Source organism: Giraffa tippelskirchi, chromosome 3, assembly GCF_054371585.1.
Source record: "Giraffa tippelskirchi isolate mGirTip1 chromosome 3, T2T-mGirTip1v1.2.pri, whole genome shotgun sequence".
Lineage (NCBI taxonomy): Eukaryota > Metazoa > Chordata > Mammalia > Artiodactyla > Giraffidae > Giraffa > Giraffa tippelskirchi.
The window spans coordinates 119,599,671-119,624,306 of NC_137277.1; the positions used below are offsets into that span (position 1 = coordinate 119,599,671).

Genomic DNA, 24,636 nt, shown 5'->3' on the forward strand with positions numbered 1-24,636 from the left:
TTTAAATTATAAGTATTATCTAGAGCCTAATACAGGAACAGCAGCAGCAGTTCAAGATAGGTTTTTTTTTTAAATGACATGGTGAAGATGCCAGTCTTACGAGTACATTGATTTCTGTTCTACTTTTTCTTTAATTGCTTTGCTATTCTTAGTAATATTTATAAACAGTCACTTTTTTTGAGAAACATAACTCTAGTTTTATTTTTCACTTAGACGTAAACAAAATGGTCATGTATTATAACCTCATTATATACCATAATTTGCATATATATGTCGGAGACGGCAATGGCACCCCACTCCAGTACTCTTGCCTGGAAAATCCCATGGACGGAAGAGCCTGGTAGGCTACAGTCCATGGGGTCGCTGAGAGTCGGACACAACTGAAGTGACTTAGCAGCAGCAGCAGCATATATATGTATGGAGACATACATATGGGTATATATGTCTGGAGGCCAGCATTACAGCAAATAATCCAAACACAAACATGCTTTATCAAAAGATAGTTGTTTTACAAACACATAGATACAGAAAACAGTGTTGTGGTTACCAGGGCTGAAGGGGTTGGGATGATAGCAAAGTGGGCAAAGGGGATCAATCATATGGGGACAAATGGAAACTAAATTTTGTTGGTGAGCACACTATAGTGTGTACAAAAGTCAAAATATAATGTTTACTAATGAAACTTATATAATGTTATCAACCAACATTACCTCAATAAAAAATGATTATTTTAAATATTATGCTTGTATAATATTATATGTATGTATATGCATGCATGTGTATTTATGTATATGTATGCATGTGTATGTATGTATATGTATTATATATATGTATATAATATAATATACTTATATAATACTTTTATAATATTTGAAATATACTTGTATAATATTAAATACAGGTAAATATACTTATATAATATTAAATTTGATATGATACTTGTATAATATTAAGTGGTATTAAATATACACAGAGAACAAAAAATATCACAAAGCTCATATACCTTCAGTATTCTATTTTCTTTGTACAATTATAAAATCAAAGTATTCAGTAATTTTAATTATCTTTTTTCTTATCAAACTAATATGATTGCCAAACAAGTCAGAAAGATTATTCACACATGGGGTATGAGGAAGAACCTCTATAAATTAAAATATCTATATTTTATTTTTAAATAAATTGGGGAAAAAAGGAGGTGTTAGAAAGGTAGCAGTAGCATCAACAATTGAGCATACCTGATGAACAGCTGGTCATGTTGTAATCTCTAATGTAAAACAGTGTAACAACCAACGAGTCAATAAAATATGATGTATTCACGGCACTGTTTATGAAAATATAGTTTTGATAGATAACCTTCAATAGTAGTTAAATATTTTCCATTCTTATTTTGATAAATAGGTCTTATTTGGAAATTTCACTCATGGGAAAGAATTTCATTTCTGAAAATATTAAAAAATTTAAACTCTCTTATCTGTCTGACATGAGATACCAAGAGGATTACTTTGGTATCAATGTGCACATAGGCCACAACTCAGTAGGATGTTTTAGGTTTATTTCTGACCAGCAGTGAAGTGAAAGTTGCTCAGTCTTGTCCAACTCTTTGCAACACTATGGACTACAGTCCATGAAATTCTCCAGGACAGAATACTGGAGTGTGTAGCCTTTCCCTTCTCCAGGGGATCTTCCCAACCCAGGGATCAAACCCAGGTCTCCCACATTGCAGGAAGATTCTTTACCAACTGAGCCACAAGGGAAGCCCAAGAGTACTGGAGTGGGTAGCCTATCCCTTCTCTAGCAGTCTGGCCAGCAGGGTGAAGATATATAATAATATGCCTTAGGAAAGTTTTCAGTTTTTCTAAGCTCCAAATTATTTATATTCAAGCAGAGTGTGAAGGGAACAAGGTATCCCCCTAGAGTGTTACCAATAGGAGATACAGGTGTCCCAGTTGGTGGACCTATAACACACCTCAGCACATGGCAAAACACGTACTGTGTGACTGCAGAGCAACTAAGGTTTCTGTCAGACCAGGGGCACTCCCAAGGGTGTTTATCACGGTGTATTTATTAGTTAGAGTAAAAACACCCAAAGAGGACTTTTACCCTCTCCATAGTCTGCAAGGTGCTTACCTCTAATGTTAGTTCTCTGATGAAACCTATATCTCAGGGAGAAAAGAAAGTAAATGACAATTCTGCTACAGTTTCCCCAGTGAAGAAATTCCTCTCTAGTTAACCTTCCTATTTGATGGAATTCATGATGGTGTGGTTTCTGGGTTGGGGTGACTTTACTAGATTGTGAATTCCAGAAAAGCAGAGAATTAGACTTTGTGTTCACTGCTTTGTCTTCAACGTTTAAGTGAGTGGCTGGAAGATACCCACCTTATGATATGATGGGTTGAATGAACAAAATTATTTAGTATCAATCTAGATGAAATAAGACAATGATATTAACTATTGGGTAATGGACCCAAGAATAAGCAGAAATGATGTTCCATGAAGCAGAAACAGAGAAGAAAGCTAGGAGCAGAGGATTAACATGCTGAAGCATGATGAAAACTATGGGAACCAACTGCATACAAAACCAGTCTGCAGAGCTGGATTTTGCAGGTTCTTAGTTTATTGGTCTCATAGGAGTTAGTTTCTCTGATATACAGCAAGTGAGATACTAACAGTGTACATATGTCTCCCAAGTTGCATGTATTGTGGTAGCACTTAATCTCTGAAAATTGCATAGAACTCAAACTACTGCAGAAGAAACACTGGAATTGTGATAGGGGGACAATAACAAAAAGGAAATGGCAACCCATTCTGGTATTCTTGCTTGGGAAATTCCATGGACAGAGGAGTCTGGTGGGCTATAGTGCATGAGGTTGCAAAGAGTTGGACATGACTTAGTAACTAAACAACTACAACATTATTGTAATATAGCTTATCTCTAATGTTCCTATAGGTAACTTTGGATGTATTCTGGGGACACTCTGGCTCCCTCTGGAGGCACAGTTCTCAACCTTCTCTCTTCATAACCCACGTGACAGATGACACTCACCTGCAGGGCACACTCTCAAAGGCATGTCCATGGTTATTCATAGTATCATACCATTATAACTAATACACTGAAAATTCACATCTACATTTTAAAAAGTGACTTTATTTGGATAATTTTGAATCCATTTTTGTTTGTTTTAAAAAGGTAAATCACTGGGAATTGTGTTTCCAGCTATAGTGGAGTATCTGGTACTAGACTCACCTTTTTACTGTAAATTACTGTAAAATTGAACAAAATGTGTAAGACAACTGTTATTAGAGCTGAGCAATGGGAGAGGGAGACTGTGATCCTTGAGAAAAAGCAAATGCGTGAAGCTTGCTCCATGTCGTCTCACACTTTTTACCACGTGAAGGAGGTAGAAGCCAGGAAGAGTAGTAGAGAAACTGAGCTGAGAATGCAGACATGGGAGATGGGGTTGCTGAAGCATCTGGAATTTGTGAAGCCAGGGGTGGATATAAGGGAGGAGAATGGCAGAAGTCTCTCTGAGTCATCAGCACTAGGGGGCTAGGATGTGCATTCACACAGTAAGGACTGTAAAGCTAAGCTGAAGATGGTTGCTTTGGGTCTAAGAGCTAAACAGAAATACCAAAGATTGAAGAGGGCTGTAAGATAGAGTTCTGTCCCAGTCAGAGTGGAGAGTAAAGACCTTATGCTAAAATGAGAACCATCTTTCGGACTAAAGAACATATTCTAAAGTGAGGGATGTACCCAAAGACTACAAGCAAAACCAACAGTCACAGCTACACAAGAGAAAGAAACTCAATTGTACAGAAAAGAATAAAAAGCACAGGAAAAGGTGAAAATGTAGATAAATAAAGGACTACCTTTTAATTTCTTCTAATAATGTTATTTTATGTAAAACATTAACTCCAAGAAGATAGTAAGTTAAGACGCAAGTTATAATAAAAATATATACCTTAAAAGTTAATAAATGAACTAAAATAGTGTATTAAAATATTCATTTAACATGAATCAGAAAGCATAGAGGAACGAAAGCCAGATGGGATAATAGTAGATATAAACACAACTATGTCAAAAATTATGATACATGTATATAGACTGAATTGGGCTTCCCTGGTGGCTCAGTGGAAAAGAATCTGCCTGCAGTGCAAGAGATGCAAGAGATATGGGCTCGATCCCTGGGCTGGGAAGATCCCCTGAAGAAGGAAATGGCCACCCACTCCAGTATTCTTGCCTAGAGAATTCCATGGACAGAGGAGCCTGGTGGGCTACAGTCCATGGTGTCACAGAGAGTTGGACACGACTTAGCAACTGAACAACAGCAACAAATATAGACTGAACACTCCAATTATAAGAATGGATGGAGAAGAAAAATCAACTCTTGGCTGGCTACAAAAGATTTGTTTTAGTAATAAAGACACTGAGAAGAAGAAAGAGGATGGAAAAAAGATTTACCAAACAAATAGTACATATAAAAGCAACTGGGAGTATGTTAATATCAAAGTAGTCTTCAAGACTAAGTGTATCAGCAGAAATGAGGAAGACTAATTCATGGTAATAAAACAGCTAATTAATAAAAATATATAATGGTTTAAATATGTATATACAGAGTTTCAAAATGCATTAAGCAAAAACTGACAGAACTAATGGGCAAAATATATCCATAATCAGAACTGGATATTACAATGCGCTTCTGTCATTAATTAATATATAAAAATATAGAAGATTTGAGAAATGTATCAACTAACATGATCTAATTGACATTTGTAGAACAGTGGATCCAAACCTCATTTTCAAGTAGATGTGGAATAATCATCAAGAGAGGTGATTCTCGGTGCCTTTTTAAAGGTTTCAATGCCTTCTTAAAAATGGAAATTATAGAGTATGTTCTCTGAGCGCAACTGACTTGTTAGAAGTAAATAACAAAAATATATATGAAAAATCCCCAAATATTTGGAAATTGAACAACATGCTTCTATATAAATCATAGATCAAAGGAGAATCATAGAGAAATAAAGAACTTCCAACTGAATGTTAGGGAAGATAAGATATGTGAATATCGGCTGAATGCTGTTAAAGCAATGTTTAAAGGAAAATGTATAGCTTTACATGCTATGCTATACATTAAAAAGGAAAAAATGGTTTAAATGGTTTAATTCTCCAATTTAATAAGCTTTTGAGAGAAGACTAAATTAAAACCAAAGTAAGTAAATGAGAAGAAGAAAGTAAAGATAAAAGCAGAAAACAATGAAATTAAAAGACACGCAATAAATATAAATAGCAAAGTAGCAAGTTATTTTTTAAAAATATAAACTCTAGCAAGAATAATCAAGACTAAAAACATTAAAAAAATCTTACCAATTACCAAAATCAGTAGTGAAAGATAGGCTATCACTACCAAGTCTATAGATATTGCAAGGATAGTAAAGGACAATTGTAAGCAAATTTATCCAAATAAATTCAACAAATTTAAATGACATACTCAAATATCTTTAAAAACATAACTTGCTAAAACTTAAACATGATGAAATAAAAAATTAAATTATTATATATTTGTTGAAATAATTAAGTTTTAAATTTTAAAATCAAAATCTAGGAAGACAGTCCAACCCAGAGAGTTTCACTGATTAATTCTATCATATATTTAAGGAAGATATAAACTAATCTCATGAGATGGAGATATATGCTATATTTATGCATTATAAAAAATTAGGATTGTTATTAAATTACCTCATTTTATTGGAGGTATTATATCTATATCTATATCTATAGATATAATGTAGGCTTCCCAGGTGGCACTAGTAGTAAAGAACCTCCCTGCCAATGTAGGCGATACTAAGAGACATGGGTTCTATTCCTGGGTTGGGAAGATTCCCTGGAGGAGGGCATGACAATCCACTTCAGTGTTCTTGCCTAGAGAATCCCATGGAGAGAGGAGCCTGGTGGGCCACAGTCCATAGGGCTGCACAGAGTCGGACACAGCTGAAGCAATTTAGCATGAACATATGCATAAGTATAGTGAGTGAGAGTTGCTCAGTCATGCCTGACTCTTTGCAACCCCATGGACTATAGCCTGCCAGGCCCCTCTATCCATAGAATTCTCCAGGCAAGATTACTGCTGTGGGTTGTGATGTGCAGTCTCAATTAAAAATTCATCAAATATTTTGAATAAATTGACCACATGATTTTAAAATTTATAGGCAAATAAAACTCAAAACATTGAATCTAAAAAAATACAAATTTGGAGGTTTAAAACATGAAACTCTTAAGAATTTAGCAGAAAAGCATATTAGAGGGGGGAAAAGATTACTTTTGACCCAAAAGCACTAACCATAAATCAACACCAACAACAAAATCAACTTAAAGAGATCATCTCCAGTTCACATTATAATATATATAATGTTATATGATATATGTTATATATAACTGTCAGAAATCAAAGACAAAGAATCTTAAAAGCTGCAAGAGGAAAAAAGCTTGTGACTTACAGGCCTAGAACTAATGGAATGATATGGTTACAGTGTTGAAAACAAAAAATTGTCAACCAAGAATACAAAATTTGACAAAATTGTCCCTCAGAAATGGAGAGATAAAGACTTTCCCAGACAAACAAAAGTTGAAGAAATTCATCAGTACTAGACCTACTTTACAAGAACCACTGAAACGAGTTCTTCCAGCTAAAATGAAAGGACACTAATTATTAACAAGAAATCATGAAAATATACAACATGGTGGTAAATATAAATATATAATCAAATTCAGAATACCCTAAAATTGTAATATGGTGATGTGTTAGCCACTTAACTTTAGTATAAAAGCTAAAAAACAAGAATATGAAAAATAATGATAGCTACCATAATTTTTAAATGAATACACCATATTAAAAGAGGTAAACTGTGAAATCAAACACATAAGGGGAAATGGAGTAAAAGGATACAGTTACTGTCTGTGGGCAAAGTTAAGTAGTTAAAATTGTAAAATAGATATTCTATCTGGAGACACTTTATGTAAATATCATAGTAACCACAAAGCAAAATCCTACAGTAGGTACACAAAAGGTAAACAAAAGGGAATCAATATATAGCAATAAGGGAAATCATTAATTCACAAAGAAAGGCAGGAAGAAAGGAACACTCACAAAAACTAACTTGAAAAGGATTGATGACTTTAACATAAGTCCTAAAAATATAAAACTTCTAGAGAAAAGTTCTTTAACATGGGTCTTGGCCACAGCTTTTTGGATGTGATACCAAAAGCACAAGCAAAAAAAAGTAAAAATTAATACATGGGACTATATCAAACTAAAAGTCTCCTGCACAGCAAAATAAACAGGAAATTGGAAAGACAATGTATGGAATGGAAGGGAATATTTGCAAATTATATATCTGATAATGGGTTAATATCCAAAATGTATAAAGAACTCATATAATCCAACAGCAAGAAAAAGATTAAAAAATAGGCAGAAGATTTTTTTCAAAGAAGGCATATAAAGGTATATGAAAAAGTGTTCAATATTACTATTCATCAGAAGAATGAAAATCACACCACAGTGAGATATCACCTTGCACCTGCTAGAATGGCTTTCGTTAAAAATACAAGATAGCTAGTGAGAAGTTGCTGGATAACACAGGGAGCTCAACCTGGTGCTCTGTGACAACCTAGAAGGGTGGGATGAGGTGAGGGGAGGGAGGGAGGTTCAAGAGGGAGTGGACAAAGGTATACTTATGGCTGATTCATATTGTTCTATGGCAGAAACCAACATAACATTGTAAAGCAATTATTCTCAGTTTAGAAAAAAAGATTATTAGAGAGGCATGCAAATATCCAGTTGGCATTTTCTTGCTATGATCTGCTGTATTTGCCAAAGCTTTGTCATTTGTGAACAATTTAGACCAAAAACAAAAAAAAACCCTTTTGCCAATTAACCTTTGAAGTTGTACAAATGTAAAAAGGAAAAGAAAAAAGAGGTAACAAATTGTTGGCAAGAATATGAAGAAAAGAAACTCTTGTAAAAAGAAGTTCCTGAAACTGTGAAGGGTATAGCCTCTATGGAAAAAATTTTGAAGTTTCCTCAAAAACTTAAAAATTGAACAACTATTTGTTGTTGTTGTTTACTCAGTTGTATCTGACTCTTTGTGACCCCATGGACTGTAGCACACCAGGCTTCCTTGTCCTTCACCATCTCCTGGAGCTTGCTCAGACTCATGTCCATTGAGTCGGTGATGCCTTCCAACCATCTTATCCACTGTCATCCCCTTCTCCTCCTGCCCTCAATCTTTGCCAGCATCAGGGTCTTTTCTAATGAGTTGGCTCTTCACATCAAGTGGCCAAAGTATTGGAGCTTCAGCATCAGTCCTTCTAATGAATATTCAGAGTTGATTTCCTTTAAGATTGACTGGTTTGAACTCCTTACAGTCCAAGGGAGCCTCAAGAGTCTTCTCCAACACCACAGTTCAAAAGAATCAGTTCTTCAGTGCTACGCCTTCTTTATGGTCCAACTCTCACATCCATACGTGACTACTGGAAAAACCGTAGCTTTGACTAGGTGGACATTTGCTGGCAAAGTAATGTCTCTGCTTTTTCATATGTTGTCTAGGTTGGTCATAGCTTTTCTTCCAAGGAGCAAGTGTCTTTTAATTTCATGGCTGCACTCACCATCTGCAGTGATTTTTGAGCGCAAGAAAATAAAGTCTGTTACCATTGTTTCCCCATCTGTTAGCTATGAAGTGATGGGACTGGGTGTCATGATCCTAGTTTTTTGAATGTTGAGTTTTAAGCCATCTTTTTCACTCTCCTCTTTCACCATCATCAAGGGGCTCTTTAGTTTCTCTTCATTTTCTGCCATATGGGTGCTGTCATCTGTGTATTTGAGGTTATTGATATTTCTCCCAGCCATCTTGATTACAGCTTGTGCTTCATCCAGCCTGGCATGATGCACTCTGCATATAAGTTAAATAAGCAGGGTTATAATATACAGCCTTGACATACTCCTTTTCTAATTTGGAGCCAGTCTGTTGTTCCATGCCTAGTTTAAACTGTTGCTTCTTGACCTGCATACAGGTTTCCCAGGAGGCAGGTAAGGTGGTCTGATATTCCCATCTCTTGAGGAATTTTCTACAGTTTGTTGTGATCCACACAGTCAAAGGCTTTAGCATAGTCAATGAAGCAGATGCTTTTCTGGAATTCTGTTGCTTTTTCTATGATCCAACGGATGTTGGCAATTTCATCTCTGCTTCCTCTGCCTTTTCTAAATCCAGCTTGAACATGTGGAAGTTCACATATTGTTGAAGCCTCGCTTGGAGAATTTTGAGCATTACTTTGCTAGCAGGTGAAATGAGTACAATTGTGCAGTAGTTTGAACATTCTTTGGTACTTCCCATCTTTGGGATTGGAATGAAAACTGATCTTTTCCAGTCCTGTGGCCACTGCTGCATTTTCCAAATTTGCTGGCATATTGAGTGCAGCACTTTCACAGCATCATCTTTTAGGATTTGAAATAGCTCAACTGGAATTCCATCACTTCCACTAGTTTTGTTTGTAGTGATGCTTCCTAAGGCCCACTTGACTTTGCACTCTAGGATGTCTGGCTCTAGGTGAGTGATCACACCATCATGGTTATCTGGGTCATTCAGGTCATTTTTCTATAGTTCTTCTCTTTATTCTTGCCACCTCTTCTTAATATCTTCTGCTTCTATTAGGTCCATACCATTTCTTTTCTTTATTGTGCTCATCTTTGCATGAAATATTCCCTTGGTATCTCTAATTTTTTTGAAGAGATCTCTAGTCTTTCCCAGTCTATTGTTTTCCCTCTTTCTTTGCACTGATCACTTAGGAAGGCTTTCTTATCTCTCCTTGCTATTCTTTGAAACTCTGCATTCCGTTGGGTATATCTTTTCTTTTTTCCTTTGCCTTTCACGTCTGTTCTTTTATCAGCTATTTCCTTCTTTCTCATGGCTTTAATATTTACATTATGTGTGTGTATTAGGGTGCAGTAATATTTTTAAGATCCTATTTTCATTTTTTTGGATATATACCGAAGAATAGAATTGATATAGCGATTCTATGCCATGAGGAAAAAGGAAATGCTGCCATTTTTGACAACAGGGATAGAGCTTGGTGGCACTAGGCTTAGTGAAATGTCAGGCAGAGAAAGACAAATGGTAGATGATCTCACTTATATGTAGAATCTTAAAAAGCCAAATCATGAAAACAGAACATATAATGATGGTTACCAGGAGTTGGAACATGGGGGAAAAGGGAAGATGCTGTTCAAAGAGTTCAAACCTCCAATTATAAGACAAATAAAAGTTCTGGAAATCTAATGTAAAACACATGGTGAATATAGTTAATAATTGTTTTACATACTTGAAAGTTGATAAGTTATTAATCTTAAACATTTGCATCAGAAAGAGAAATGATAATTATGTTTGTTGAAGACGTTAGCTAGCACAATGGTATAATCATTTTGCAATACACAACTCTATCAAATCAACCCATTGTACATTTTAAACTTACATGTTATATGTAAATTATATCTTAGTGATGGTGGGGGAAAAGTCAGAATGGAGATTGTCTAAGGGAGTTGTGGCTTGGCCAAATATAGGTAAGAGGAAATTTTCCAGGCTGATGGAAATAGTCTATTGATTGGTATGGTAGTCAGATGGCTATGTGTTTGTAAAATCTTAAATTATACAGTCAAGAGTGCTCATTTCACTGTTTGTAAACTTTACCTTAAGAAAAAATAGTGTGCATTTTGCAAACTTTTATTTTTCTACCATTTTTTAGTCACAAATTACTTAGAAAACTTTTCAACTCACTGTGTACCAGAGTTGAGAATGCTGTTCTCAGGTATAAGCCAGAAAGTCATGCCCAGAGTCATTTAAAAGAAGTAGTTTGGAGACTAATATCTAAGTTACTTTAGCAGAGGTGTAGGTCTTGAGAAACAATGAGTGAACAGTTGTGGAAAGTTAGGGTAGAAATGGCTGCCATTGCCATTATCCACAGTTTAAGAAGTTGTAAGCTGTCACCTACAGAATAATTACTCATTTATTCAATCAAATATTTAATCTATATCTAATATGATCACATGGACCACAGCCTTGTCTATCTCAGTGAAACTAAGCCATGCCATGTGGGGCCACCCAAGACGGATGGGTCATGGTGGAGAGGTCTGACAGAATGTGGTCCACTGGAGAAGGGCATGGCAAAGCACTTCAGTATTCTTGCCTTGAGAACCCCATGAACAGTATGAAAAGGTGAAAAGATAGGACACTGAAAGATGAACTCCCCAGGTCGGTAAGTGCCCAATATTCTACTGGAGATCAGTGGAGAAATAACTCCAGAAAGCATGATGGGATGGAGCCAAAGCAAAAACAATACCCAGCTGTGGAGGTGACAGGTGATAGAAGCAAAGTCCCATGCTGTAAAGAGCAATATTGCATAGGAACCTGGAATGTTAGGTCCATGAATCAAGGCAAATTGGAAGTGGTCAAACTGGAGATGGCAAGAGTGAACATCGACATTCTAGGAATCAGCGAACTAAGATGGACTGGAATGGGTGAATTTAACTCAGATGACTGTTATATCTACTACTGTGGGCAACGATCCCTTAGAAGAAATGGAGTAGCCATCATAGTCAACAAAAGAGTCCGAAATGCAGTGCTTGGATGCAATCTCAAAAATGATAGAATGATCTCTGTTTGTTTCCAAGGCAAATCATTCAATATCACAGTAATCCAAGTCTATGCCCCAACCAGTAACGCCGAAGAAGCTGAAGTTGAACAGTTCTATGAACACCTACAAGACCTTCTAGAACAAACAGCCAAAAAAGATGTTCTTTTCATTATAGGGGACGGGAATGCAAAAGTAGGAAGTCAAGAAATACCTGGAGTGACAGGCAAATTTGGCCTTGGAGTACAGAATGAAGCAAGGCAAAGGCTAATAGAGTTTTGCCAAGAGAACACACTGTTAATAGCAAACACCCTCTTCAAACAACACAAGAGAAGACTCTACACGTGGACATCACCAGATGGTCAACACCAAAATCAGATGGATTATATTCTTTGCAGCCAAAGATGGAGAAGCTCTATACAGTCAGCAAAAACAAGACCGGGAGCAGACTGTGGCTCAGGTCATGAACTGCTTATTGCCAAATTCAGACTTAAATTGAAGAAAGTAGGGAACACCACTAGTCCATTCAGGTATGACCTAGATCAAATCCCTATGAGTATACAGTAGAAGTGACAAATAGATTTAAGGGACTAGATCTGATAGACAGAGTGCCTGATGAGCTATGGACAGAGGTTCATGACATTGTACAGGAGACAGGGATCAAGACAATCCCCATGGAAAAGAAATGCAAAAAAGCAAAATGGCCATCTGAGGAGGCCTTACAGATAGCTGGGAAGAGAAGAGAAGCGAAAAGCAAAGGAGAAAAGGAAAGATATTCCCATCTGAATGCAGAGTTCCAAAGAATAGCAAGGAGAGATAAGAAAGCCTTCCTCAGTGATCAGTGCAAAGAAATAGAGGAAAACAACAGATTGGGAAAGACTAGAGATCTCTTCAAGAAAATTAGAGATACCAAAGGAACATTTCATGCAAAGATAGGCTCGATAAAGGACAGAAATGGTATGGACCTAACAGAAGCAGAAGATGTTAAGAAGAAGTGGCAAGAATACACAGAAGAACTGTACAAAAAAGATCTTCATGACCCAGATAATCACGATGGTGTGATCACTCACCTAGAGCCAGACATCCTGGAATGTGAAGTCAAGGGAGCCTTAGAAAGCATCACTATGAACAAATCTAGTGGAGGTGATGGAATTCCAGTTGAGCTCTTTCAAATCCTAAAAGATGATGCTGTGAAAGTGCTGCACTCGATATGCCAGCAAATCTGGAAAACTCAGCTGTGGCCACAGGACTGGAAACGGTCAGTTTTCATTCCACTCCCAAAGAAAGGCAATGCCAAAGAATGCTCAAACTACCGCACAATTGCACTCATCTCACATGCTAGTAAAGTAATGCTCAAAATTCTCCAAGCCAGGCTTCAGCAATACATGAACCGTGAACTTCCAGATGTTCAAGCTGGTTTTAGAAAAGGCAGAGGAACCAGAGATCAAATTGCCAATATCCGCTGGATCATCGAAAAAACAAGAGAGTTCCAGAAAAACATCTATTTCTGCTTTATTGACTATGCCAAAGCCTTTGACTGTGTGGATCACACTAAACTGTGGAAAATTCTGAAAGTGATGGGAATACCAGACCACCTGACCTGCCTCTTGAGGAACCTGTATGCAGGTCAGGAAGGAACAGTTAGAACTGGACATGGAACAACAGACTGGGTCCAAATAGGAAAAGGAGTTCGTCAAGACTGTATATTGTCACCCTGCTTATTTAACTTATATGCAAAATACATCATGAGAAACGCTTGGCTGGAAGAAACACAGGCTGGAATCAAGATTGACAAGAGAAATATCAATAACCTCAGATATGCAGATGACACACCCTTATGGCTGAAAGTGAAGAAGAACTAAAGAGCCTCTTGTTGAAAGTGAAAGAGAAGAGTGAAAGAGTTGGCTTAAAGCTCAACGTTCAGAAAACTAAGGTCATGGCATCTGGTCCCATCACTTCATGGGAAATAGATGGGGAAACAGTAGAAACAGTGTCGGACTTTATTTTTCTGGGCTCCAAAATCACTGCTGATGGTGATTGCAGCCATGAAATTATAAGATGCTTACTCCTTGGAAGGAAGGTTATGGCCAACCTAGATAGCATATTTAAAAGCAGAGATGTTACTTTGCCAACAAAAGTCCGTCTAGTCAAGGCTATGGTTTTTCCACTGATCATGTATGGATGTGAGATTTGGACCGTGAAGAAAGCTGAGCGCCGCAGAATTGATGCTTTTGAACTGTGCTGTTGGAGAAGACTCTTGAGGGTCCCTTGGGCTGCAAGGAGATCCAATCCATCCTAAAAGAGATCAATCCTGGGTGTTCATTGGAAGGACTGATGTTGAAGCTGAAACTCCAATACTTTGGCCACCTCATGCGAAGAGTTGACTCATTGGAAAAGACCCTAATGGTGGGTAGGATTGGGGGCAGGAGGAGAAGGGGACAACAGAGGATGAGATGGTTGGATGGTATCACCAACTCGATGGACATGGGTTTGTGTAGACTCCGGGAGTTGGTGATGGACAGAGTGGCCTGGTATGCTGTGATTCATGGGGTCGTAAAGAGTCAGAGACGAGTGAGTGACTGAACTGAACTGAACTGAACTGAACTGAGCAGGGAGAGCAGAATGTGAGCAAATTCCTTGATATGGTTGGGAACACAGCATAGTTGATGAATGAGAAAGTTGTGCGTATCTATTAATTCTTCAAAAATAGGTAAGTCTCTAATAATGAACAAATCAGTAAAGAGAGATGGATTGACTTTCAGGCTTCATTGATTTGTGTGTGTGTGTATGCATGCTCAGTTGTGTCCAACTCTTTGTGATCCGATGGACTGTAGCCTGCCAGGCTCTTCCATCCATGGAATTTTCCAGGCAAGAATACTGGAGTGGGTTGTCTTTTTCTACTCCAGGGGATATTCCTGACCCAGGGATCAAACCTGCATCTCCTGCATTGGCAGGCAGATTCTGTACCACTTTGCTACCTGGGAAGTAGTCATTTGTTCATTCCCTTACTGCTGCTGCTGCTGCTGCTAAGTCGCTTCAGTCGTGTCCGACTCTGTGCGACCCCATAGATGGGGGCCCACCAGGCTCCGCCATCCCTGGGATTCTCCAGGGAAGAACACTGGAGTGGGTTGCCATTTCCTTTTCCAATGCATGAAAGTGAAAAGTGAAAGTGAAGTCGCTCAGTCGTGTCCGACTTGTAGCGACCCCATGGACTGCAGCCTACCAGGCTCCTCCGTCCATGGGATTTTCCAGGCAAGAATACTGGAGTGGGGTGCCCTTGCCTTCTCTGCATTCCCTTACTAAATTAAGAAAAAAAAGTGTTAATTAAGAATGAAACTACATTCTCCATCATTAGCTAAATCTCTTTCTTGTTCTGCCCTTAGTAGGGCTGAAGAATGGGCCACCCTTCACAATTCTGAGACCCTTTCAAACTCAGATACCAGTATTGTACACTCATGTTTAAGGATTATGGTCGCAGTAGCAGTGAAACCTTTCGTTTAGCTGCAAATCCTTTTCTAATCCAACTGAGGAAAGTTCTTTTCCCAACAGCTGTGGCCCATTGTTCCACAAAGACTCTTTCTTCTCTCTGAAACATGAGGCAGTTAATTCACCCTGCCAAACACAGCAAGAAAGTGATACTTTTCTCAAATATCAAATCAGTCCAATTTCATTTAGAGTTAAATGATTTTTCTAGCCCTTCTTCATGTAGATACTCCTGCAGTCAATTAGCATTGTCACTTTTAATCTTCTGTAGTCAGATCCTGGTCATTTCCCATTAGAGTTCTGTTAAATAGATTCTTATGGCCTGGCTGAACTCAGTGCAGTATCCGTAGAAAGCTTGCTAGCCATCATTATGCAGCTGGCATTTACTAAAGGTTAGATATTACCGATAACCTTAATCATGAATTGTGCTACATTGCCTGAAAATTCACTCCTGGATTTCTTTGCCACCAAACCCAAATGCTGCTGGAATACTCAGCTATGCCTGTAACTGTGCACCTTGAACTATGCATCTCAGCTCAAATGCACTTTGCCTCAAGATCCAAAGCTCCAAAAACAGTCAAGGGTAGAAGAAACAGCATCTAACTGTGATGCCAGCTATACTCCAACTAAAGAGGAAGAAAGGATACATTTTCCTCAAGGAAAGAGATCTCTCTCCTACTGTGGCTTTACTGAAGTTCATCAGGTCTTGCAAATAAAACAATGGGGCTATAGAAGATTGAAAGACGGCTATAACTTATAGAAAATGTGTAACTTCTAAGTGAAAAAACAAAGCCACATTTGAGTAACTCAACACATATAGCATATATGAAATAGCATCCTCTGGTATGAAGTGCAACAAACCAGGTGTCAGAAAGCATGGCTTCCACATACCCAGTAGTAACTGTCCCTGTGACCTTGAGAGAGTCAAATGATTCCACTGGGTCTTTTGATCTGGAAGTCACTGCATGATATAAATTGGGTGACTAATGAGTGAAATTAGCTTATTAGCCTATGCTATCTCACTGACAGAATGGAGACAGAGGAGGGATGCTGGCCCAACCCAGTACAATCCAGCTGGGCTGGTTCTCTTTATAGAGTAGCTTCAGGCAGACAGGTCTCTGTCCCAGAGGCAGAAAGACAAGAAAGGCAGCACTGAAGGACAGCTGTGTTGAATTGACTACCAGAGTTTTGTTGGCAGCCAGTCCTTGGGGATAGAGGTCCCTTAGATATGGTAGTATGCACCATCTCGTGGAGTGCCAGTGCCTTTTATCCATCCATCCATAGGATTATTCAGTACATTTCTTAAGCACTTATTAGATAAGGTCCCTGCTCTTCAGGGGCTTATACTTCAGTCAGGCTAGCTTTGGAAGACGGTCCCTGAGAGAATCATGAAATTCACGTGTTTATTTTAGACAAAAGTTCTTGGGTCCTAGTCTAGATCTGATTTCCCCGTAATTGTTCTCTTACCAAGTTTCATCACTGTCATCCTCATCTGCCTCAAAGAAATTCTTCATTCATAAACATCTGGAGTGGGTTACCATTACCTCTTCCAGCGGATCTTCCCAACCCAGGGATCGAACCCATGTCTCCTGCATTGGAGATGGATTCTTTACCATTTGAGCCACCAGGGAAGCCCAAACATCTAGAATCAAATAGCAAATAGGACTAATTGGTGGGTATCTGAGTGCCCACCAATATGTGGTATGCTACTGTTTCTGTAGAAATGCAGTTCCTTTGGTTTACCATACCCAGAAACTTGCTCAGGATCATAAAAATGTTCCCCAGTAGGATTCCTGCTAAATTTACTTTAATAAGTGGCTACAGGTCATTTTTAATTAACCTATTAGTACCTTCTTGTTAAAGAGCTTGAAAACTATTTTCTTAAGTATTTTCTTAAGCACAGTTTCTGAAAATGCCTCTGTCCTATAACGTTTCTCATCAAGTCAATTTTTTTTTTCCACACAATCAAGATATGTTAGTTTAACAAAGCCAACTTGTGATCATTTTAATGTTTTAAAGCAGATGGTTGAAGCGAAAAACCAGTGTGGTATGGAATTGTCTGAGTAAGTTTTCTGGAGGACGTCTAAGTTGGTATGGGCAGGGAAGAGTCAAATGAAATAAAAGGAAGAAGAAAATAATTTCCAGGAATGAAATGGCATGAGAGGAGTTTAGAGGGAGGACTCTTCTGGTGACATTGGCCAGAGGAATGCTGATCCTGCCGCTTATTATGCAGTCCTATGCAGGAACAATGAAAGGTCTTTGGGGCAAGTTTCCCTCTATTTAAAATGTAAATAGAAAAATATAAATAAAAACAAGTGGCATTGGTTTTTAGCCATAATATCAATACCTACGCATATCTGAGAAGTAGTGATCTGCTTACAACTTTCTAGTATTTTATCCTTGTGTTCATTTGGGTCCTTTGAGAAGTGGATGCTAAAATGTGATCAGACATGCAAGAAATGTATTAGGGAAAATATCTGGGAGGGAACAGAGAGAGGGTGGGAGAGCTGTCAGACTGTGATTAAGCCTGACCCTGAGTGAAGGAGAGGGAGGAAGGGAAGGAGGCTGGGGAAAGTGTGGCAGGCTGCAGTACGGGTCCAAGGAAAGTTTGCTGGGACTCTCAAAGGTCCTCAAGCTAAGGTCAGCTTTCAGAGAAGAACTGCATTTCCCAGGCATGGGGCTGCCTTAACGTCCTCTTTGCTCCAGGGCTGTTAGGGAGCAGTCCACAGGAGCACAGCTCCCCATGCAAACACTGCAGTAGGTTCTAGAGAGCAGTAACCAAGGCCCTTAAGCAGTCGCATTCCCTGCCATCAGAAGTCTGAAAGGCATGTTCTCTTGGTCACTGTAACCCTGAAATTAATCCTCAGGTCACACTGCAAAATGTGGGTCACATGTGTCTCACCCTGAATTCTAAAAAAATGTTTAAAAACATTTATTTTCATTTATTTATTTGGCTGCACCAAGTCTTAGCTGTAGCATACGGGATCTTTAGTTGAGACATATGGATCTAGTTCCCTGACCACGGATCACACCTGGGACCTCTGCCTTGGGAGTAGGGAGTCTTAGCCACTAGACCACCAGGGAAGTCCTGAATTCTAACAGTTTTAATTTAGGGGGGTTAATAATAGGTGGCACTATTGGTAAAGCACCTGCCTGCCAATGAAGGAGACATAAGAGACACAGGTTCAAACTCTGGGTCAGGAAGATTCCCTGGAGGAGGGCATGGCAACCCAGTCCAGTATTCTTGTCTGGAGAATCCCATAGGCAGAGGAGCCTGGCAGGCTACAGTCCGTAGGGTCGCACAGAGTCAGACATGACTGAAACGTCTTAGCAGGCAGTCAGTTATAATACCTAACATGGTAAGTTGCCTTGTATACTCACAATAGCACCACCAAGAAAATATTGCCAGGCTAATTTGATAAATGAAGAAACCTAGTTGATACAACAGTATCTGAACAGTGAACTCAGACCCAGATCTTTAAGCTCCATGTCTTTTAACTCCATATTCATGCTGATTATAATAGGGAGCAGACTACCCATTTTCTGAGAGAATGAGCAGTACTGTGAATAGAATATGACTAAGGCAGCAATAGAAATTGACACTGGGAAAAGGGGCACTATGAATAATTCCATCAGAGGAGCGATGCTTTCTTCATTGGCATCTTTTTCACTTCAGCTTGTAATCCCACAGCATCTTCCAGGAGCAAGTGTATAATATCAGTCTTGTCCAAAGCATGGACAGATTTTAGATAATCTCAGACGGTAAAGCATCTGCCTGCAATGTGAGATACCCAGGTTCGATCCCTGGGTCAGGAAGATCCCCTGGAGAAGGAAATGGCAACCCACTCCAGTACTCTTGCCTGGAAAATTCCATGGATGGATCAGCCTGGCGGGCTACAGTCCATGGGGTTGCAAAGAGTCGAACACGACTGAGCGACTTCACTTTCACCAGGAGAACCACCTCTAGGATCAGGAAAGAATTAACCCTAGCTCCTTCTCACCTCTGATTCTTTTTCCAGGGAAAAATCCCCCTTCTGGATCCTCTGTGCCAATCCTCCAGCCCCATCAAAATACCTGGAATCTCTCATCCTCTATTTAGAGGGTTTGTTTTAGATTGTAATTACTGTTTACGTTTCACATTTATTCAGCATCTTTTACCACCAACCCTATATTTTATTTGCAGATGGCTATTTGCCTACAGTATCTTATTTGTTTAATTGATTGACTGTCTCCGTTTCCAGAGTAATTGTTTATCTCAAGTGGTGTAACTGCACACTCTGTTCCTGCCATTCTCGGGAAGAGAGTGCTGGTTGCTCAGAATAATTCACTGTCTCATTAAAGAAAAGAGACCAAAACTTAGTTCCAAAACTTCTCAACCAAGGTACATGTTCCTCATAACTTTGCAGATTTCATCTTATCCTGATGAATTTGCACACAAGAAAAGTGCTTGCTCAAGTTGAAGTTAATCAGGTATTTTAGAGAAAACATGGACTTCATAATTCTGTCTTCCAATCTGTTTAGCATCTTTCCCTTTCCACACAGATCATGATTTTTTTTCTCCTGCTTGCTGTTAATGGTTTCACAAAGCTTCGAAGTTTCTCCCCTATGGCTGCAGGAGATAAGGGTCTCTTAAAACACAGTCATAGATACATTCTGGCTTTCATATCATGCTCCTGAATTGATAGTTGGTTGACTTGAGCCAGTCATTTTCAGCCATCATGGCATTAAAGGCACCAGTGAAATACGTGGTCCTTTCACTTACGACTGCAGTCATATTTCTCAATAGCCGAGATGTTGCTTAAGCCAGTGCAACCACTTCTAGCTCTATTCCATCCCAGTTCACTACAGCTGAAAGTCTTGGTGCCTGAGATGCTATGGTATGCTAGGTTACCACCCTGGCACATCCACCAGCAGAGGTCTGCTGTGGGGTGTCTGGCCAGCAAGTAATTCCATGTCAGATTTCCTTCTTGAGGAACTTAGGAAAACCTGTATAAAAACTTCTGGTAGCAGTTCTAGTTTGGGTGGTCCCAGAGAGATTAAATTTAAGAGGAAGTGCAAGGAACACTGCTAGGAAAATGGGAAAAGTGATACAGGGAAGGAAGGACAGCCCCCAAAGCGGTACATTTTGAAGCCTGCCACCGGAAGTGGAACACTTGGTCTTATTCCTGTGGGAAAACTTTGGAGAAAATTATAAAACATCCCTGAGTATTATCTCACATGAGTGGCAGGGAAACTGTGACATTTTTATACCAATTCCTAAGTCATTGATTGAAGGCTTTTTTTCAGGGGTGTTTATTTTCTTGGCTACACACAAGGGAAGCATGGGCTTCTGCACTTCTGACATGACACTGGGAATCGAAAATCAGCCAGAGCACTTGAAGTGGTAACGTGTAAGGGTTGTGGGTGGGAGTCCTGACAGCATCGGCGACATTCATACTTTGAAGGATGAACATGCTAAATTCTTTAGATTTAAGCTAAATGATATAACCTAGTCCTGGCTCAAACTCTGTTGCCTGCTTTGAGTGTTAAGATTATGTACAAGGTCTGGATTTCACACAAGCAGTTTCTTAGATTATTGGTTCATTTAGCCTGTGATAAACTATAAGATGAGGGAGAGTCTAGCTTTGGAGTCAGCCAGGCTGAGCTTGTGGGCTTCCCTGGTGTCTCAGATGGTAAAGAATCTGCCTGCAATGCAGGAGACCTGGGTTTGATCTCTGGGTTGGGAAGATCCCCTGGAGAAGCGAATGACAACCCACTCCAGTATTCCTGTCTGGAGAATCCCAATGGACAGAGGAGCCTGTCAGGCTACAGTCCATGGGGTTGCAAAGAGTCAGACATGGCTGAGCGGCTAACACACAGGCTGAACTTTGAACATAAGCTCTCCTGCTTGTTATTCGTGGCCTTTGACAAGTTTTTGAGAGCTAGACAACTCAGTTTTCTTGCCTGTAAAATAGGAATAACACTACTTACCTCCTAACCGTCATTATGATGAAGGAAGAATGGTGCATTTAAAGAGTCTGACACAGTGCTTCACAAACAATAAGACTTCATTAAATTGTAATCCAAGAGGATTCAGAAGTAAATTAAAATTTGTATTGACATGAAACTTACTATTTCCCCAAGGTTTGATAAGGCCCTTCTGACAATTCTCAGATATGCCAATCTACTTACCTAGCTAGATGTCTTCTATTTGGCCTGCTAGACTCATCCTTGACATTTTTTTCACTCTTTTTTGTGTCCTTAAAAGCTGACCCACTTCTCTCACCTCAGTAGACTCTTCTGTCCCATTGGATTAGCCAATGGGAAGGAAATTAGGAGGAGAAGGAAATCAGAAGACAGGAGAAATTGAAGTCATGGTATATATTCCCCACCTATAACCTCCCTTCTGGGTCATCACCGGTTGGCCACATGGCTCTATTATAGTTTACAACGAGTGGCAGGTAAATCCCTCTTTTTTAAAAATTAATTTTACTTTTTTATTGAAGTATAGTTGATTTACAATATTGTGACAATTTCTGCTGTACAGCAAAATGACTCAGTTATACACATATAGGCGTTCTTTTTTGTATTCTTTTCCATTATGGTTTATCACAGGATATTGGATATAGTTCCCTGTGCTACACAGTAGGACCGTGTTGTTTATCCATTCTACATATAAAAGCTTACATCTGCTGATCCCAACCTCCCAGTCATTCCCTCCCCGACTACTCCCCCTGGCAACCACAAGTCTGTTCTCTATGTCTTTGAGTCTGTTTTGTAGATATGTTTATTTGTGCTCTATTTTAGATTTCACATATACGTGATATCATACAGTATTTGTCTTTCTCTTTTTCACTTACTTCACTCAGTGTGATAATCTCTCCATACAGCTTCCCTCTGGAGTCCAAGAAGCTCTCGATCCCCTTGTCCCTTCATACTTGGGAATGATGTGCTATGCTCTGTGGTACTACACTGTACTCTATTGGACCAAACCACAGCTTTGTAAATAATCCCTCTTCAGCTTTTCCCAGTTTGAGTGTGCCAACTGTTTCCTGCCAGGATCCTCACTGAGATTTCCTCACGTGAACTTTATAGGTGTGGTGGGGATGTGTGTTGTGCGGGGAGGGGAATAGGGGTGTGTGCCTGCATCTGTGGGTAAATATGCATCATATGTTTAATTGCATTAATTATGATTAATATATTAATTAAATAACTCCAGTGTTTTTCAAGGTACTTCATTAGGTACATTCATGTGTATGTGTGTGCATACACACATATACACACATAGGCACACAGAGTCATGCTCTGTGCATGGAAAAGATACTGTATAAAGAGATGCCATGATCAGGGGATCTTGGTCTTTTTGCTGCTAAGAGTAGTTGATCCTTCCATGAGAAATGCGCTTTCACTCTGGCAGTGATTATTGAGTGTGCAGGGAAAGTATTTTGGAGTTAATAGATCTTAAAGATTTTTTAAATTTTCCAGGCAATTCTGACACGGCCCTAATTGTATCACTCCTCAAGAAGCTCTTTTTTTCTACTAACTAGAGTTTCAGAAGTTGAAGTTTCCACCTGATGTACTTTTTCTTAGCTGAGCAAAAGAAGGAAAATGAAGTACAGTAAAAATATGTGGGGCTTTTGAATCTTCAGTTCAGTTCAGTCACTCAGTCGTGTCTGACTCTTTGAAACCCCATGGACTGCAGCATGCCAGACCTCCCTGTCCATCACCAGTTCCCGGAGTTTACCCAAACTCATGTCCATTGAGTCGGTGATGCCATCCAACCATCTCATCCTCTGTCATCCCCTTCTCCTCCTGACTTCAATCTTTCCCAGCATCAGGGTCTTTTCAAATGAGTCAGCTCTTCGCATCAGGTGGCCAAAGTATTGGGAGTTTCAGCTTCAAATCAGTCTTACATATACCTGAATTTGAATCTCAAATTAGCCACCATTTGGAGTGTTTTTCATCTGTCACATTATGATAATGGATCATTTTTGTAAGAAGAAAGGTGTGTGTTATTAATTTACATGCATTTATTAATTTATTACATTTGAAATGAGAATTTCAAATGTTCAGTATATCAATGGAAGGTCACTATCAGTATTGCTGGGGTTTGGATACAGTGGAAAAGGAGGGGGTGGAAATTGAGAGACTAACATGGAAATATATACATTACCATATGTAAAATAGATAGCCAGTGGGAAATGGCTGTATTACGAAGGGAGCTCAACCCATTGCTCTATGACAACCTAGAGGGTTGGGATGGGGTAGGAGGTGGGAGGAAGGTTTAAGAGGGAGGGGACATACATATTCCTATGGCTGATTCATGTTGATGTATGGCAGAAACCAACACAGTATTGTAAAACAATTATTCTCCAATTAAAAATTGATAAATTAAAAAAAGAAGCAGTATACATGCAGAAGCAGGAGGTGAGTGGGTGACTTGTAGATCCTATTCTATGGAGCCTGCTGCTGCTGCTGCTAAGTCACTTCATTCGTGTCCGACTCTGTGCGACCCCATAGACAGCAGCCCACCAGGCTTCCCCATACCCGGGATTCTCCAGGCAAGAACACTGGAGTGGGTTGCCATTTCCTTCTCCAATGCATGAAAGTGAAAAGTGAAAGTGAAGTCGCTCAGTCGTGTCTGACTCTTAGCGACCCCATGGACTGCAGCCTACCAGGCTCCTCCATCCATGGGATTTTCTAGGTGAGAGTACTGGAGTGGGTTGCTATTGCCTTCTCCTATGGAGCCTGGGATATAGGCAAGTTTGAAGGGACAGTAATCTCTTTAGACAAGTGCTTTCAGTCCTGGTATTCCTTGACACGTGAGGGCTCTGCCACTTTTCCTATATAACTTCTGTGGCTTGTCATTGAAAGCCACACAGAGAAGCAAGGAAAAACTTTGTTGCCCAAAGTGTCTATTACATGTGAGGTTATATAACCCAGAACTAAGTCCAAGAAGAGAAAATAGGACATGATCAGATGACTGCAATTAGGAAATTAAACTCACACTTCCCAGATCCTTGTATTAAACACAATCTGTACCTCCAGTCTTCAAAAAAGGATGACTTTATGGACTTGGCAAGTATATAATCACATTAAATAGAGGAAAACCATATTGTACAATTTCAAATATAGTATGAAGTGGCTGCCTCAGAACAAGGTTAATCTGACTGAAAGGAAGTTTCTTGGATTATTTCCCAGCCCCAGTAGTCTGTGAAGGGGGCCAGTGTGTGGGAGCCTCTGCCACATGTTGCCCTGCTCTCCAATTGCCTTGGCTGCTTTTGCTTTACTTCATTCTTCCTCTCACTCAATACTCTGTTTCATCTTTCTCTCCATTGAGGTACCATATGTGACTGTGCTAGAGAAGACAGGATTGACCTTGGTGATCCTTAGGACAAAGTGACCTGGGCCCATGCAGACATAATCAGCCTCACAACAAAGAGATTCTAGCGAATGCAAATGTGGGATGAAAGTGCAAAGTGTAGAAAAAGGAGCAATAT

General features: G+C 39.3%; 1 long non-coding RNA gene across 1 annotated transcript in view; it reads left to right on the forward strand.

Moving 5' to 3' along the window:
- Nucleotides 1–24,636, forward strand: part of LOC145541762 (uncharacterized) — a 71,224-nt gene that overhangs the window by 18,214 nt on the left and 28,374 nt on the right. Inside the window, exons 4-6 of the long non-coding RNA XR_014079262.1 lie at nucleotides 19,564–19,627; nucleotides 20,444–20,540; nucleotides 21,405–21,597. This is a non-coding gene — a long non-coding RNA (uncharacterized LOC145541762). The remainder of the gene's footprint in view (nucleotides 1–19,563; nucleotides 19,628–20,443; nucleotides 20,541–21,404; nucleotides 21,598–24,636) is intronic.